Raw genomic sequence first — 17,661 nt, 5'->3', positions numbered from 1 at the left:
AATTGTTGTTGACAAAAAAAATTGACTACCCAATTGAATTCTTAAGTTAATTATTCGTGTTTTATATATATATATATATATATATATATATATATATATATATATATATATATATATATATATATAGTGGATTTATATGTATAATTTTATATATTTTAATTGCAACGAAGAAATAATGAATATTTTTATTATATTATATAGTAAATTTAGCTAAGAAGTGTTTAGAAACATTTAGGTTAATAACCCTAATTAATCAACAAGAACAGTATAACCAATAAACAAAAGTATAAATAAAAAAGATTATTGTTGAATAACATTTAAACAGTGGTTACTTTCATAAAATTATTTTTATGTGAATATGATATTACAAATTATTAGATAGTTCAATTAAATATTAATTGTTAGAACGATGGGTATGTCTAAAACGAGCACAACAATTGTATGTTTATTGGATGCGCCACATTTATATAGACCATTAGATTTAATTAGATGAAAATCAAAGGCTAATATGAAAGAAGATCGTTGATGGACTCTAATAAATACAGAATATCTTACTACATAAATAAATGCTTTAAATGACAATACTTTTTTTTTGGTGACTAAATGACAATACTTTAATACGCAATACTTTAAATGGCGACAGAATCTTTTATTCTTAAATAATTAAATATAAAATATATAAAGACAAAAATATGAGTATTTTTTATTCAATAAGATTAGTTATTATAGAATAAATTTTTATAATATTAAAAAATTATATTAAAATAAAATTTTAAACTGTAACATAAAAATATAAAATAATTAAAATTTTATTTTATATTACTTGACAAATAATTAGATTATTATATTCAAAAATTTATTAATTAATTAATTTTGTTAAAAATATTATTATATAAAATAATTTTTCATCAAAATATTTTAAAAGTATAATTTATTTAAAATATAATATATAATACATGAAAATATTAACCTTTTTTCATTTTTTCATTTTTTTTAGAAAAACAGAATAAAAATAATATAATTCTAAATACATACCTATCACATTATATATTTACTTATATTAGTAAAACCTAAACTAATCAAACTTACATAATTAAAAATATACATATAAATAATATGTGCGTGAAAAGTAATCTTTTTTAATATATTTGTATTTATTTTAAACTATATTTAAATCAACAAATTAGTTGTGTAATATATATATTATACTCTTTTAATTTTTAGACATTTAGTTGTTACAAATATAAATACAATTTTATTTCCCGTTTTAGTATTGTTTTTAATATTTTTAATATCTCCGGTGTAAAGCTCTTTTGTAAAGAAAATGTATTCTTGCAATTAGAAGAAAAACTACAAAATAACATTAGTATAATAAGTGGTTACATTTGTTTTACAAATGGAAATAAAGTAGTTATTATGCCTAATTGAATTTGATCAAAAATCTATTTTCAAGAAATATTAAAAACTACATTAAAACTTGGGAAGCACAAAAAAATAAAATAAATATCAATGAAAAAAATAAATAATTTTTCATCAAAATATTTTAAAAATATAATTTATTTAAAATATTATATATATAATACCTGAAAATATTAACCTTTTTATTTTTTCAATTTTTTTTAGAAAAACGGAATAAAAATAATATAATTCTAAATACATGCCTATCACATTATATATTTACTTATATTAGTAAGACCTAAACTAATCAAACTTACCTAATTAAAAATATAAAACATATAAATAAAAAAATATTTTTTATTTATTAAAATTAACATTTAAAATTTTATATATATAATATTTAAAATTATATATTTATAATAAGATCATTTTTTATTTTTATTATTTTCAAGTATTTTTTTATTGTTTTAGTTAAATTTTTTATTCTCTAACTCGACCAAATATATATATATATATATGAAAAATTAGTGTAAATGTCATAATATTTTCAAAATACTTTTATTTTTTTTGTATTTATATGTTTTATATTTTTAATTACGTAAAATTGATTAGTTTAGATCTTACTAATATAAGTAAATATGTAATATGATAGGCATATTTTTAGAATTATATTATTTATTCTGTTTTTAAAAAAAATAAAAAAATAAAAAGGTTAATATTTTCATGTATTATATATAATATTTTAAATAAATTATATTTTTAAAATATTTTGATGAAAAATTATATTATATAACAATATCTTTAATAAAATTAGTTAGATAATAAATTTTGAATATAATAATCTAATTATTTGTTAAGTAATATAAAATAAAATTTTAATTATTTTATATTTTTACGTTACAGTTTAAAATTTTATTTTAATATAATTTTTTAATATCATAAAAATTTCTTGCATAATAATTAATCTTATTAAATAAAAAATACTCATATTTTTGTATTTATATATTTTATATTTAATTATTTAAGAATAAAAGATTCTGTTAACCTTTAAAGAAGTATTAATGTATTACCATTTAAAGCATTTATTTATGTACTAAGATATTTTGTATTTATTAGAGTCCATCAATGCTCTTCTTTCATATTAACTTTTGATTTTCATATAATCAAATCTAATGGTTTATATAAATATGGCGCATCCAATAAACACATAATTGTTGTGCTTGTTTTAGATATACCCTATCTCTAACTATCTAACAATTTATAATATTATCTTTTGATGATGTTTTTTATGGAAGTAATCACTGATTTAAATGTAGATTAAAAAAATTATGTATTTGTTGTTGCAAAGTATGAAATAGGCTGGAATTAGGGTTTCATTAGCATAAGCATGCTTGGAATAGTAAACTGATTTTGTAACGAATTGAGTAGTTGCATAATGAGTGTGGATCGGAAAAAGCTGGAAGCACTGAGATTGGAGCCTTACGTGCCAATAAAAACAGGATATAAAGCAACAAAAGAAGGTTTAATTTTTCTTCTAAGAAAAGATAAAATAAAGAAATGGAAGTTAAATGGTAATTAATTGCCCAACAACTCTTTTATTCACTTAGAATGTAATCGTTTCAATGATAAGATAATTGAAGTAATAAACGATAATGCTAGATAGTGAAAAAGTAATTATAATATAGAAATAGTAAGTAAAAAATTTTTACTTTTTTTATAAGTAAATGATATATATTTTTTTTATCTTTTACCCTTTTTATCACCTATTCTTTTTTTACGTGCTTAGAGTTATTAATATTTTTTTTAAAATCAATTTCAGTTTCTCCCAAATTAAATCCCTAACATCCCTTCATTATATTATTATCTATTAAAATATAATTTTTTGCAAAAATTATGGAGGTTAAATTAAAAAAGTTTTAACAACTACTATACAACTCATATTTTACATATAGACTATTAAAAAATAAAAAATAAAATAATTAAAAATAATTATTAACTCGTCATATTAAAATCAATAAATAAGCATACATATAAATATTAAATAAAAAATATTAAAATAATTAAAATCATGATTTATTAGTGTACATATAAGATAATTTGAAGAATACAATAAGACGCGTAGTTTAAAATTTGGTAATATTAATTATAAAAATTTATTAATTATAAACATCATATGTATAAAATTATGGACTTAATTAATATAAAATTATGGATATTATGTATATGAATTTATGGATGTTATGAGTAAATTTATCAATTGAATAAATTAATTTAAGAATTTGACATTTTTTTCAAAATTCAATTATGATAAAATTTAAAAACATCTATGTTAACTTGATAGTTACTTATACAATAACTAAAAAATGATATGTGTATGGATGAAATATCTAATAAATATGAATTTAATTTTTAGATGTTAGTTGTATGTAATTATAGAGGTTATGTATATGAACTTATTATGAATGTTATGTATACAATATAATTATAAATGTGCATAAAAACCATAGTTCTAAAAACCCAACTAGACTGGCCGGTTCAACTGGGAATCGGTCACCAAGTCAGTCCGGTTAGTTTTTTAAATCGCTTGGCAAAAAACCGGTCAAAGAACCGGTCGAACCGACAGTTAACCGAGGAACCATTGAAACTGGCCGATTTTTTTAAAGGATTTCCGATTCGGAACCCCCTTTAAATGGAAATGTTTTATAGTTTATATATACAAAAACAAACCCTGAATTGCTACCCAAGACCCGCAACCCACTCCCACCCCTCTCGGCCTCTCTTCTCTGAAACTGAAGAAAGTTTTGAAATTGAAAGAAAAAGAACTCTAGCCACCCAAAGCCACCCATAGCCACCGCAGCCCATAGCCCCACATCATTGTCATCGCTGAACCCTTCTCTCCCTTCTCTCTCTCTGTCGCCCTCTTTGTCTCTATGTTGCTGCTTCCTTGCTCCTCGCCGTGGGTCGTTGTCGCCGCTTCTCCGCTCCTTGTCATGGGTCGTCGCTGCTTCTCCCTTCCTCCCCTGTGTCGTTTTTGCTTCTCCCCTCCTCGTCGTTTCCGCTTCTCCCTTCCTCGCCGGTGTCGTTTCTTCTTCCCTTCTCCACACTGTATCTCGCCATTGTTGCTTCTCTTTTTCGTGTGGTATCTTGCAGTCTTAGTTTATTTCCATGGCTAAATTTTTCAAATTTTCAACCCTCGGATCTCAAGTCTCAAACTAACTCTCTCTGAATATCTCTCTGACTCTATTCCTCTAAAATTTGAAATTTATTCTGAATATGCATATGTATTATTGATGATTTTGAGTTTTGAGATATTAATTTTTTTGAATTTTTATTTGAATTCTGTCGTTGATGAGTTATAAATTCAATTGTTTAATTTATTAATTCTACTGAGATTGATTTTTAAATCCAATATGTTGTACTTGCTATTTTGGTGAATTGTTGTTTTGCTGTTATTGATTCAAAATAGAAATATTGTCACAATTCTACATTGAGTTGTTTATGCTGATTTTCTCTGATTTTGGATTGGTGATTCTAGTTGATGATTTTCTGATTTTGAATTGTTGATAGTGCTATGGTGCATGCTTCATTGCATTGTGCTGGACTGCTGAAATTTTTCTGATTTTGAGATGTTTATGGTTTGATTCTGATTGTTTTACTACATTGTGTTTATGCTGGAATTTTTTTGTTTATGCTGTTTTTTAAATATTTTATTGTTGATTTTTTGTGAATTTTTAATCATAAATTATAAAAAAATATTAAATTTAAATATTTAAAATTATATATTAAATATTTTATAATTTTATTATATATTTAATTAAATCGGTTGAATTTCGATTGAACTCTGATTGAATCTCTGAACCATTAAACCAGTCATTCTATCGGTTCATTGACCGGTTCGATTCTCGTAACCTTGATAAAAACACACAAAAAAAAAATTAAATCAGTTTATTACCATACCTCATCAAAACTAGCATGGTTTTTCATATTCTCAAAAGTTGATTGACTGGCAACAATCACATTGGGTGAGTCCATCTGTTATTCAAATTATTCTTCAACTCCTTTCGACATAGGTACCATATTAAGGTCGAATTCAAATGTCATATTATTTGCAATGATAAAAACGACTTCTTATATACGGCCTTCATAGTTCTTCTAACAATGATAAACCTACTAAATAAGACCTTTATGTTTACTAACTCTTAAAATGATAATAAATAAAATAAAAAAAATTAAAAATCAATTACAATTAAAGTCATTTAATGAATATTATTATTACAGTTCTTTATTATTATTAATATTTATTGTATTCTTAAATATAAAATTTAAATTATAAAAGAGAATATTAAATAATGATTACAAGAATGTCTAATAATTAGAAATATAATATTATAATTAATATCATTAACAAGTAGGGCTGATAAGAGAATGATAAATGGATTGATAGGAGAATGAGATAAAAAAATCAAAATGTTATTAAGTTATATAAATGAAATAAATTTTAAAAAATTTTAGCTAGTTATGACCAAAAATTTTTTGTTACCAAACTTTTTTCATAAACAAATTTGGGAATAAAAATTTGTCATAAATTACACAACCAAAGCTTTTGGTGTCCGTTAAGTAAATCTTGTGTTTACTGTTTATGCTTTTTAAAATTATAAATATTTTATTTTATATTTGATACATCAAAAAGATTGCATGTATGTGTTCATAACTTTAAAAAATTAGATATATTTTTTTTAAAAAGTATTTAAGGAGATATTTTTTTAAATTCAAAATTAAAAAAATTAATATAAGATTTATTTGGGTAAATTTAAAAAAAAAATCTTATTTTAGGTGATTTTTTTTAAAAAATTTTTTAAAAAAATAAAAGCAATTTTATGTTTAAATATCTTATATAATTTTTTTATTTATTAATTATGTTTGGATATAATAATATAAAAATATATTTTTAATTTATTATGTTAAAATATTTTTTTAAGTAAAAAAGATTTTTCTAAAAAGGATATAAATTATAGCCTTAGCCTCTAAAAAAATTTATTTTTTATTTTTTTAGTACTTTTATCTTTTGTTATTAAAATTTTTTTAAACACATTAATATATATTTTTTAACTATTTAATGATATCCAAACAAGTTCATAATGTAATGCATTAATAAATATTTTGTGTATCCTTGTATTTATATCTATTATGATCATTTTAAATTTTAAAAAAATTTTAATCAAAATAATTATTGTTAATTGTTCTCATTGAAAGTTATTTTTAGATGCAGTTTGATAAAATTTTTACTTATTAAAAATAGTTTATTATAGCTGTCATTTGTAAGATAACATTCTAAAAGCTACTGAACTTATGCACTGGCAGAGCTAGAGTAGTTTCTTGTAGGGAGCAAATATAAAAAAAATATAACTTTAGAAGGAGAGAAAAAATAAAACGAAGAGGTCTATGTAAAAATTAAAGGACTATATACATAGAAAGAATTTATTTATTTCATGTGAATATTATATTTTTATCTTCCGTAACTAATTAGTAGTTTCCATCTCCTCACTTAACTAAGGTGAATTATGATACTAACTAGCATGTCAATTGTTGACAAATCAACTGATTTTAGCTGCATTATTTGGAATGCTCTAATGAAAATTGGGTGAAGAGTTGCACAAGAATTTTTTCATATGCCTCTGTTTTGTGTTGTGAGTTTTTTTTTGTGATTTGAAGATGTAATAACACCCTATCACACTAAGCTTTACGCTTAAGTCGTAAAACAGAGGTAGTGTGGTATTACGACCTCTAAAATAAAATGAGTACATATAATAGCAGAAGAATTATAATATGCTAGGAGCCTTGAAGAATAGAGGAAACAAAAAGTCGCAAAATAAAAGCGCAACGCTCAAGGAACGAGTTAACTTGCGTGCTAAGGAAACCATAACTATTGAACATATGATAACAGAAGTAGGAATAGAGTGCCAAAGATACAAAATAACAAGCTCCTAATTCAGCCTGCGAAGTCAAGACTGGTCAAAGAATATTTACACATATATACATACATATCCAAAACCCATAAGTACATATACACAATCCTGCCTCTCCATCAACCTCTAAGAGGATAAAAAAGAACAAGTTATGCGGAGAGAAAGCTAAGTACATATATATATATACAACACATCATAACAAAATAACCCAGTAACCACTTCGCTTCAAGAGTCCAGACGCCTAACGAGAAGCCTCTCGACCTGCATCTGAAAAACAACAACATAATATGGAATGAGAACCGGAGGTTCTCAGTATGGTAAAGGTACCACACACATAATATATAAGGTCCTGGGAATGCCAGAGGCAATCCTAGAACGCCGACACTCAGATTATAGAGCTTAAAGTATTAAACAGAAGCTATAAAAGGTGGTTTACTAAGGATATTTAAACCTAACTTAACTTAACCTTAAATCTAAGTCCCATACTGCCATTCCTCCATACCTCCAGTTCCATCATGCATTTTCACAGACAAATAGACAGATAAAGGAAAACACAAGAAGGTTACAATTACTGCAGGTAACAAATACACATTTAGCATGGCAAGTACATATAGGCATACTCAAATAAAGCACAAGCAAGTAGCTCAAGTAATATGCATATGATGCATGCCTGTCCTATGGCTGATGAGGCTCATCTGTCGGTTATCCAGCCAACCCGACAAGTCTGAATTGTCCTTAGACTGTCCCCCAACGTGCATCCCCAAGAGTCTATGCATACCTTTATCTCAAATAATCAATATTACTCAATGGGGGTAACATTCCCGGGAATTTATATAGTGCCCGGTCACACTTACGTCGTAGGGTCAATAGAGTATCGAGTTTTCAATCTGGTACACGTGGTGGCAAGCCACGGCACTTAATCCAGGGAACCTCGTATCTCAGATCATTCAAATTCATAAGCCATATAAATAATTCAATTATAATTCATCAACATCCACATCATTTTCAATCACATCTCATTCATCATCATACATCAATCATATTCAATCCTTATCCTTCATTATCACACCTCCCATTCCGTCCATCAATAGTTCCAATTCAAAACATAATTCATTCTTTTCTAAATGAATCAAACTTAAAACATGCTCATTTTCTTAATAACTCAAAATCAAACCATATAACCTTTAAATCTAAATCTTTTTAAATAATCATATAAACAAAATCTCTAATTTTTATAAAATTTCGGCAGCATCTCCTCTAAAACTCGGACTTTGCCACCCTTTTCGGGTCCAAACCTGCATTCTTTCCAATTCAGCATACCCTTCCTCATCATCATAACAATCCCCACAATAAATCTACCTCAGATCAACAATTATACTCATACAATATTCAAATCCAACGACCAAAATTCAACTAAAAATCATAGTTCACAAATCCTAGGCTTTTAACACAAAATACCTCATTTTTCATTCAAAATTTCCATTCTAATTATTTTCAAACCTATTACCACAAGTCCAAATTGCCAACAATAATCCTCAACAAGCTCCATGTCTTTCCATCAATCATCATTCAACCAAACCAAAATATAGCCATATAATCAACAATTCAATCACATATCCTTTCAAAGATCCAACTAGCAACCAATATTATTTTACAAACAAATCACCAAACCAAACCAAGCATATTCATCAACCCATTACTAAACATTAAATATACACTTGCATTCCAACTTATTCTATGGTCATCTAGCCAAAGTTTTCACAGAACATTATATATTAAATGTAAGAAACCTAAACCATACCTTGGCCGATTCCCACGTAACGATTAAGGCACTTTAATTATAATAAACACAGCCCTTCCAAAACAAACACAGCCCTTCCAGAATTCAATAAACACTAGGCTCAGCTTTCTCTAAGTTCCAATATCCACAATTCCAAGCTCCAATTATTTATTCATAACCTAATACACATTCATAACACATATATATCCAATTTAATACTCAAAGCTCAAATTCAATGAAAATAAAATATAATTATCGTATCCTCACCTTACCCAAGCTTCATATAAGCAAGAGTGAACGTTTTTCTCAAGCTAATTGGATCCTAAAACATCAAAAATCAAAAAAATTCAATACCCCTTCTCAAAACTTGAAAATTGGGGGAAAAGAGTGGCTGAGAATATTTAAGGGCTTACCTATGAAATTATTCTGATAGAAATGTAAAGCTCGACGCGGTGAACACGTGGCCGCAAACGGTGCGGCGATCGGAGCTCGGATCGAGAAGTTACGACGCCTTGAACTTGGAACGAGGGTTCGGACCCTTTTCTTCTTCTCCCTGGATGCAAGCTTTCAGCGTCACGTTGCTGAAATGAGGGAGATGCAATGCGTGGGTTCATTTAATAGGTCAGTCCGGTTTGGATCCGGTTCAACCGGTTCGGCCTATTCGGTTTAATCTTGGACCGATTTTCTCAAAATTAGTGTCAAAATTCTCGTTTCGATGAGCTCTATCCTAATTTGATATAATATTCACATTTCTAATCCTCCTTATTAAAAACTAATTTATTGAATAATTATCTACTAATTTTACCGGGGTTTATATCCTATCCACCTAATAAAGAATTTTGCCCTCAAAATTCAGATGTAGTTAGTAGTTATCTGAAAAGAGATGTGGGTAATCCTTCCGTATATCTGATTCGAGTTCCAAAGTGTGTTCCTTAATACCAACTCGACTCCACATTACTCTTACCAATAATATTCTTTTCTTGTGTAATTGTTTAATGTTGGTGTCACCATTCCTTATCGAAATTACTGGAGGTATTTGATCTTCCCTCACTTGAATCGGTTCTGGTTCCAGAACATGACTTGCGTCAGGAGTATATCTCCGAAGCTGTGACACATGAAACTCGTCGTGCAAATTTGAACGATATGGTGGTAAGGAAATCCTATAAGCTACTGGCCCAATTCCTTTCAGGATCTCAAATGGTTCAATATAACAGGAATTCGGTTTCTTAGTCTTAATAGCCCTTCATACTCCAGTGGTTGGTGTAACTTTCAGAAAAAAACATGCTCCCCTTCCTCAAATTCCAAAGACTTTCGCCTCTGATCAGCATAACTCTTCTGGCGGCTCTAGGCTATAAGTATTCGACTACGAATCTTCTTTATTTGTTCAGTGGTTTCAGCTATCATCTCCGGTCTTAACAAACTTATTTCTCCAGTTTCATACCAACACAATGGAGATTGACATTTCCTGCCATACAGAGCCTCATATGGAGCCATTCCGATGCTCGCATGATAGCTATTATTATAAGCAAACTCTACTAATGGCATATACCAATCCCAGCTCGCCGGCTGGTCCAAAACACAAGCCCTTAGCATATCCTCCAAGGTCTGAATAGTTCTTTCTGACTGACCATCTGTCTGAGGGTGATACGCAGTACTCAAGCTTAGCTGAGTCCCAAATGCACGCTGGAAAGCTTCCCATAATCTTGATGTAAAGCGAGGATCCCTGTCAGATATAATGGTAGAAGGCACGCCATGCAACTTGATAATATCTTTAATATACATTCGAGCTAATTTTTCCATTGTACAACTTATTCGGATAGGAAGAAAGTGAGCTGATTTTGTCAGTCGATCCACAACTACCCAAATAGCGTCACAATCAGATCAGGTTCTAGGCAAACCTATCACAAAATCCATTGAGCTACTCTCCTATTTCCATTGTGGAATCTCCAAAGGCTGAAGGGTCCCTGATGGTCTCTGATGCTCAATCTTAACCTTCTGACACGTTAAACATTTAGATACGTGTAATGCCACATCATTCTTCATCCCTAGCCACCAGAATATTGCTTTCAGATCCTGGTACATTTTAGTGCTCCCTGGATGAAGTGAAAACCCGCTCTTATGAGCTTCCTTCAAAATACTCTGTCGCATGTCTCCGATATCTGGCACAATAATCCGGTTCTTGAACCTCCACAAACCATCCTGTCCTTCTGACACTCTCCACTATTTTCCCTGTTTGACTGCTGGTAATACCTTATGTAACGCTTCACTGTCTCGATGAGCCTTCAGAAGTTCTGATTTAAAATCACTTGAAATCTGCAACTGGCTCAAACACAGAATTCCAGATTCTTCTGTAACTCCCAGATTCAAACCTTGAAATGCCTTTAGTAACTCTTCTTCCTGTAGCATCATCTAAGCTGCATATAAAGACTTCCGACTCAAGGCGTTTGCCACAACATTCACTTTTCCTGGATGATAATTCAATTCAAAATCATAATCTTTCAGAAGCTCCATCCACCTCCTCTGACTCATATTCAACTCTTTCTACTAAAAAAGATACTTCAAATTCTTATGGTTTGAGGAAACATGAAACTTAACATCATAGAGATAGTGCCTCCAGATCTTTAAAGCAAACACAACAGTAGCAAGTTCTAAATCATGTGTCGGGTAGTTCATTTCATGCGGCCTTAACTGCCGTGAGGCGTATGCTACAACATTCTGTTGCTGCATTAGAACGCACCCTAAACCCTTTAGTGATGCATCACAATATACTTCAAACGGTTCACTTGGCTCAGGCAATACCAATACGGGTGTAGTAGTCAATCTGTGCTTCAATTCTCGAAAACTCTCCTCACACTCTGGAGTCCAGATAAAAGGCGTATCCTTCCTAGTCAACTTAGTTAAAGGTAAGGCGAGCTGTGAAAATCCTTTAATGAATCTGCGATAATACCCCGCCAAACCTAGGAAACTTCTTATCTCTGTTACAGAAGTTGGTCGCTCCCAATTCATCACTGCTTCCACCTTAGCAGGATCTACAGCTATCCTCTGCTTACTCACCACGTGGCCGAGAAACTTTGCTTCACTCTTCCAAAACTCACATTTAGATAATTTAGCATATAACTTCCTGTCTCTCAGAATTTGCAGCACAATTTGCAAGTGATCAGCATGTTCCTCTTCAGACTTAGAATAAACAAGAATATCATCAATGAAGACAATAACAAACTTGTCTAGATACGGTCGGAAAATTCTGTTCATATAATCCATAAATACCGCTGGGGCATTAGTTAACCCGAAAGACATCACTGTATACTCATAATGACCATAACGGGTTCTGAAAGCAGTTTTTGGAATATCCTCGTCTCTAACCCTTATCTGATGATACCCGGATTGCAGATCAATCTTAAAAAACACACCGGCACCCTGTAACTGATTCATTAGATCGTCGATTCTAGGTAACGGATATTTGTTCTTCACAGTGATCTTATTCAATTGCCGATAATCAACACACAAGCGCATACTTCCATCCTTCTTCTTTACCAGTAATACTAACGCTCCCTACGGAGAAACACTTGGTCAGATAAAATGCTTACCCAACAGATCCTTCAGCTGAGCTTTCAATTCAGCCATTTCTAAAGGTGACATCTTGTAAGGAGTAATCGAAATCGGACCGGCTCCAGGCACCAACTCAATTGCAAATTCAACTTTCCAGTTAGGTGAAAATTCATTAATATCATCCGGAAACATATCTGAAAATTCACATACAATCATAATCTGCTCTAAACTCTGATCATCACCTAATACTCCCGCAGTTAATAACATAATACCCTGACATTTAGTTCCAGAACAGTTTACTATCATAGAGTTCAAATAGTAACTATTCACCACAACTGGTGCTTCTGACCCTTCTGGCATAAACTGTACTAACTTTTTAGAACAATCAAGCAAAACATGATTCTTAGATAACCAACCTCCTGGTTATCCCAGCATCATCTGTCTGCAGGATACGTCGTATTCCCTACCACCAATGCTGAGCCTCGCTTTGCAGCTGATAAGTTCCAAACTCAACCCAATGCTCCTCAGGAACCTGCGATGCCCTTTCCATAGCCTGGATCCAATTATATGCATCAGTGGGATTTGAGGTTCCCCTAAAAGTCGGAGGGCGAACTTTCAAAAACGTAGTAAGTGTCATAGGACCGTCCTCATCATTATTATTCCCGTGATTACCCTGATTTATCTGGTTACCCAGCACCTCAGCTGTTGCCTGCATAGCTGCAGCCATATTTCCCAGGGAAGCCATAAAGTCTACTGGATCATTCCCTACCGGGCTAGGAGTAACGGTGCCTATCCTACCTCTATCTCACCCGCGACCGCGTCCGCGAGTCGACATCTGGTTCTTATACACACTAAACAAGTGATATTAAGTTGATCAGTCTCAATATCGCAGGTCTAATGCTTTAAGTTCCAAATGCATGCTCACAAACGTTTATGCCATATATATCAATCAGATATCCTAATAGCACATAAACACATATACAGAGAATACACAGAAGTACAATCAGTCCGTCTTTCAGGCTCTATAGGAACGAACTGCTCTGATACCATAATGTAACAACTTACCACACTAAGCTTTACGCTTAAGTCGTAAAACAGAGGTGGTGTGGTATTACGACCTCTAAAATAAAATGAGTACATATAATAGCAGAAGAATTATAATATGCTAGGAGCCTTGAAGAATAAAAGAAACAAAAATCGCAAAATAAAAGCGCAACGCTCAAGGAACGAGTTAACTTGCGTGCTAAGAAAACCATAACTATTGAACATATGATAACAGAAGTAGGAATAGAGTGCCAAAGATACAAAATAACAAGCTCCTAACTCAGCCTACGAAGTCAAGACTGGCCAGAGAATATTTACACATATATACATACATATCCAAAATCCAAAAGTACATATACACAATCCTGCCTCTCCATCAACCTCTAAGAGGATAAAAAAGAACAAGTTATGCAGAGAGAAAGCTAAGTACATATATATATATATATACAACACATCATAACAAAATAACCCAGTAACCACTTCGCTTCAAGAGTCCAGACGCCTAACGAGAAGCCTCTCGACCTGCATCTGAAAAACAACAACATAGTATGGAATGAGAACTGGAGGTTCTCAGTATGGTAAAGGTGCCACACACATAATATATAAGATCATGGGAATGCCAAAGGCAATCCTAGAACGCCGACACTCAGATTATAGAGCTTAAAGTATTAAACAGAAGCCATAAAAGGTGGTTTACTAAGGATATTTAAACCTAACTTAACTTAACCTTAAATCTAAGTCTCATACCGCCATTCCTCCATACCTCCAGTTCCATCATGCATTTTCACAGACAAATAGACAGATAAAGGAAAACACAAGAAGGTTACAATTACTGCAGGTAACAAATACACATTTAGCATGGCAAGTACATATAGGTATACTCAATTAAAGCACAAGCAAGTAGTTCAAGTAATATGCATATGATGCATGCCTGTCCTATGGCTGATGAGGCTCATCTGTCGGTTATCCAGCCAACCCGACAAGTCTGAATTGTCCTTAGACTGTCCCCCAACGTGCATCCCCAAGAGTCTATGCATAGCATTATCTCAAATAATCAATATTGCTCAATGGGGGTAACATTCCCGGGAATTTATATAGTGCCCGGTCACACTTACATCGTAGGGTCAACAGAGTATCGAGTTTTCAATCTAGTACACGTGGTGGCAAGCCACGGCACTTAATCCAGGGAACCTCGTATCTCAGATAATTCAAATTCATAAGCCATATAAATAATTCAATTATAATTCATCAACATCCACATCATTTTCAATCACATCTCATTCATCATCATACATCAATCATATTCAATCCTTATCCTTCATTATCACACCTCCCATTCCGTCCATCAATAGTTCCAATTCAAAACATAATTCATTCTTTTCTAAATGAATCAAACTTAAAACATGCTCATTTTCTTAATAACTCAAAATCAAACCATATAACCTTTAAATCTAAATCTTTTTAAATAATCATATAAACAAAATCTCTAATTTTTATAAAATTTCGGTAGCATCTCCTCTAAAACTCGGACTTTGCCACCCTTTTCGGGTCCAAACCTGCATTCTTTCCAATTCAACATACCCTTCCTCATCATCATAACAATTACCACAATAAATCTACCTCAGATCAACAATTATACTCATACAATATTCAAATCCAACGACCAAAATTCAACTAAAAATCATAGTTCACAAATCCTAGGCTTTTAACACAAAATACCTCATTTTTCATTCAAAATTTCCATGCCAATTATGTTCAAACCTATTACCACCAGTCCAAATTGCCAACAATAATCCTCAACAAGTTCCATGTCTTTCCATCAATCATCATTCAACCAAACCAAAATATAGCCATATAATCAACAATTCAATCACATATCCTTTCAAAGATCCAACTAGCAACCAATATTATTTTACAAACAAATCACCAAACCAAACCAAGCATATTCATCAACCCATTACTAAATATTAAATATACACCTGCACTCCAACTTATCCTATGGTCATCTAGCCTAAGTTTTCACAGAACATTATATATTAAATGCAAGAAACATAAATCATACCTTGGCCGATTTCCACGTAACGATTAAGGCACTTTAATTATAATAAACACAGCCCTTCCAAAACAAACACAGCCCTTCCAGAATTCAATAAACACTAGGCTCAGCTTCCTTTAAGTTCCAATATCCACTATTCCAAGCTCTAATTATTTATTCATAACCTAATACATATTCATAACACATATATATCCAATTTAATACTCAAAGCTCAAATTCAATGAAAATAAAATATAATTATTGTATCCTCACCTTACCCAAGCTTCACATAAGCAAGAGTGAACGTTTTTCTCAAGTTAATTGGATCCTAAAACATTAAAAATCAAAGAAATTCAATACCCCTTCTCAAAACTCGAAAATTGGGGGAAAAGAGTGGCTGAGAATATTTAATGGCTTACCTATGAAATTATTCCGATAGAAATGTAAAGCTCGACGTGGTGGACCCGTGGCCGCAAACGGTGCGGCGATCAGAACTCGGATCGAGAAGTTACGGCGCCTTGAACTTGGAACAAGGGTTCGGACCCTTTTCTTCTTCTCCTGGACGCAAGCTTTCAGCGTCACGTTGCTGAAATGAGGGAGATGCAATGCGTGAGTTCATTTAATAGGTCGGTCCGGTTGGACTGTTGGTCCGGTTTGGATTCGGTTCAACCGATTCGGCTCATTCGGTTTAATTTTAAACCGATTTTCTCAAAATTAGTGTCAAAATTCTCGTTTCGATGAGCTCTATCCTAATTTGATATAATATTCACATTTCTAATCCTTCTTATTAAAAACTAATTTATTGAATAATTATCTACTAATTTCACCGGAGTTTACAGAAGAGGACTTGTATTAAATTGGGAGACTGAATTTTGAGAAGTAACATGTGAATAGATAATCTAGATACCTAAATTGCAACCAAGAAACAAGGGTAGAGCTAGAACGTTTACTTGGAGGGGCCTATATGAAAGCATAACTTGAGAGGAGAAAACAATAATTAAGGAACATTAGAAAACAAAAATATTTGAGAGATAATAAAAATTAGTTTCAATCAATTTAAAATTATCTTAGTTTATATTCATTAATTACTTCTGAAATAAATGTATAATATTAAATATAATAAATATGTAATTTTAGATATTATATACATAAAATTATAAATATTAAGTTAAATAAAAATTTTAAATTATTATTTCTTAAGCATTATTGGCCAAAAAAATTAGAACTTTATGGGTAAACATTATTAATTGGGAGGGAGGTGGTGTACTGGTGTTTGGCAATTCTCCCCTTTCTCAAGTAAATAGAATTCGTAAGTTATGCCTTGAAACTGGAATGTTGTAGATGTAAAAGTAAAATTGGTGCAGAGATCGGCTAATTCAATGGCATATAGGATGGTTAAACATGCCTTGAAGCAGACTAATGAATTTGTGGACTCCGCTCATGTATCGTAGGATTTTTTTTTTTTTCTGTTTCTTAATTTTCTCTTTTCTTTTGTCTACACAAAAAAAAAAAAAAAAAATCAACACTTAATACAATGATATTGTCTATAAAAAATAACTACATATATATTTACTTTTATAAAGTAATAATTAAAGCATATAATATTTTTAAATATAGATAAATTATTAAAGGTTAGTTTTAATAAAATGTTAAGGTTCCTTTGATATTTTTTTTATTTTAAAAAAATCAGTTTTCCTTTATTAAAAAAATAATCAATTTTCACAAGTATTTTTTTTTTTGTGACTAATCAATTTTTCACAAGTTTGTATAACTTTATGAAATAACAAAACAAAATCGTAAAAAATCAGCTTCTTTTCTTTTCAATTTTGAAAATATAACAACAATAGTTTCTAATTATTAAAATCAATTTCACTTTAATTCAACTATAT

General features: G+C 30.6%; 1 long non-coding RNA gene across 1 annotated transcript; it reads right to left on the bottom strand.

Annotated features, from left to right (window-relative positions):
- Window positions 1-13,975: 13,975 nt before the first annotated feature.
- LOC140178151 (uncharacterized) lies at window positions 13,976-16,365 on the bottom strand. Its single transcript, XR_011870393.1, has 4 exons — window positions 16,192-16,365; window positions 16,046-16,100; window positions 15,800-15,957; window positions 13,976-14,265 (listed from the first exon to the last, which is right to left on the bottom strand). It is a non-coding gene; the product is annotated as an uncharacterized lncRNA (long non-coding RNA).
- Window positions 16,366-17,661: the final 1,296 nt, after the last annotated feature.

Source organism: Arachis hypogaea, chromosome 13 (genome assembly GCF_003086295.3).
Source record: "Arachis hypogaea cultivar Tifrunner chromosome 13, arahy.Tifrunner.gnm2.J5K5, whole genome shotgun sequence".
Taxonomy (NCBI): Eukaryota; Viridiplantae; Streptophyta; class Magnoliopsida; order Fabales; family Fabaceae; genus Arachis; species Arachis hypogaea.
The sequence above is the reverse complement of the archived record's forward strand: the minus strand, read 5'-3'. Positions and strand labels throughout refer to the sequence as shown.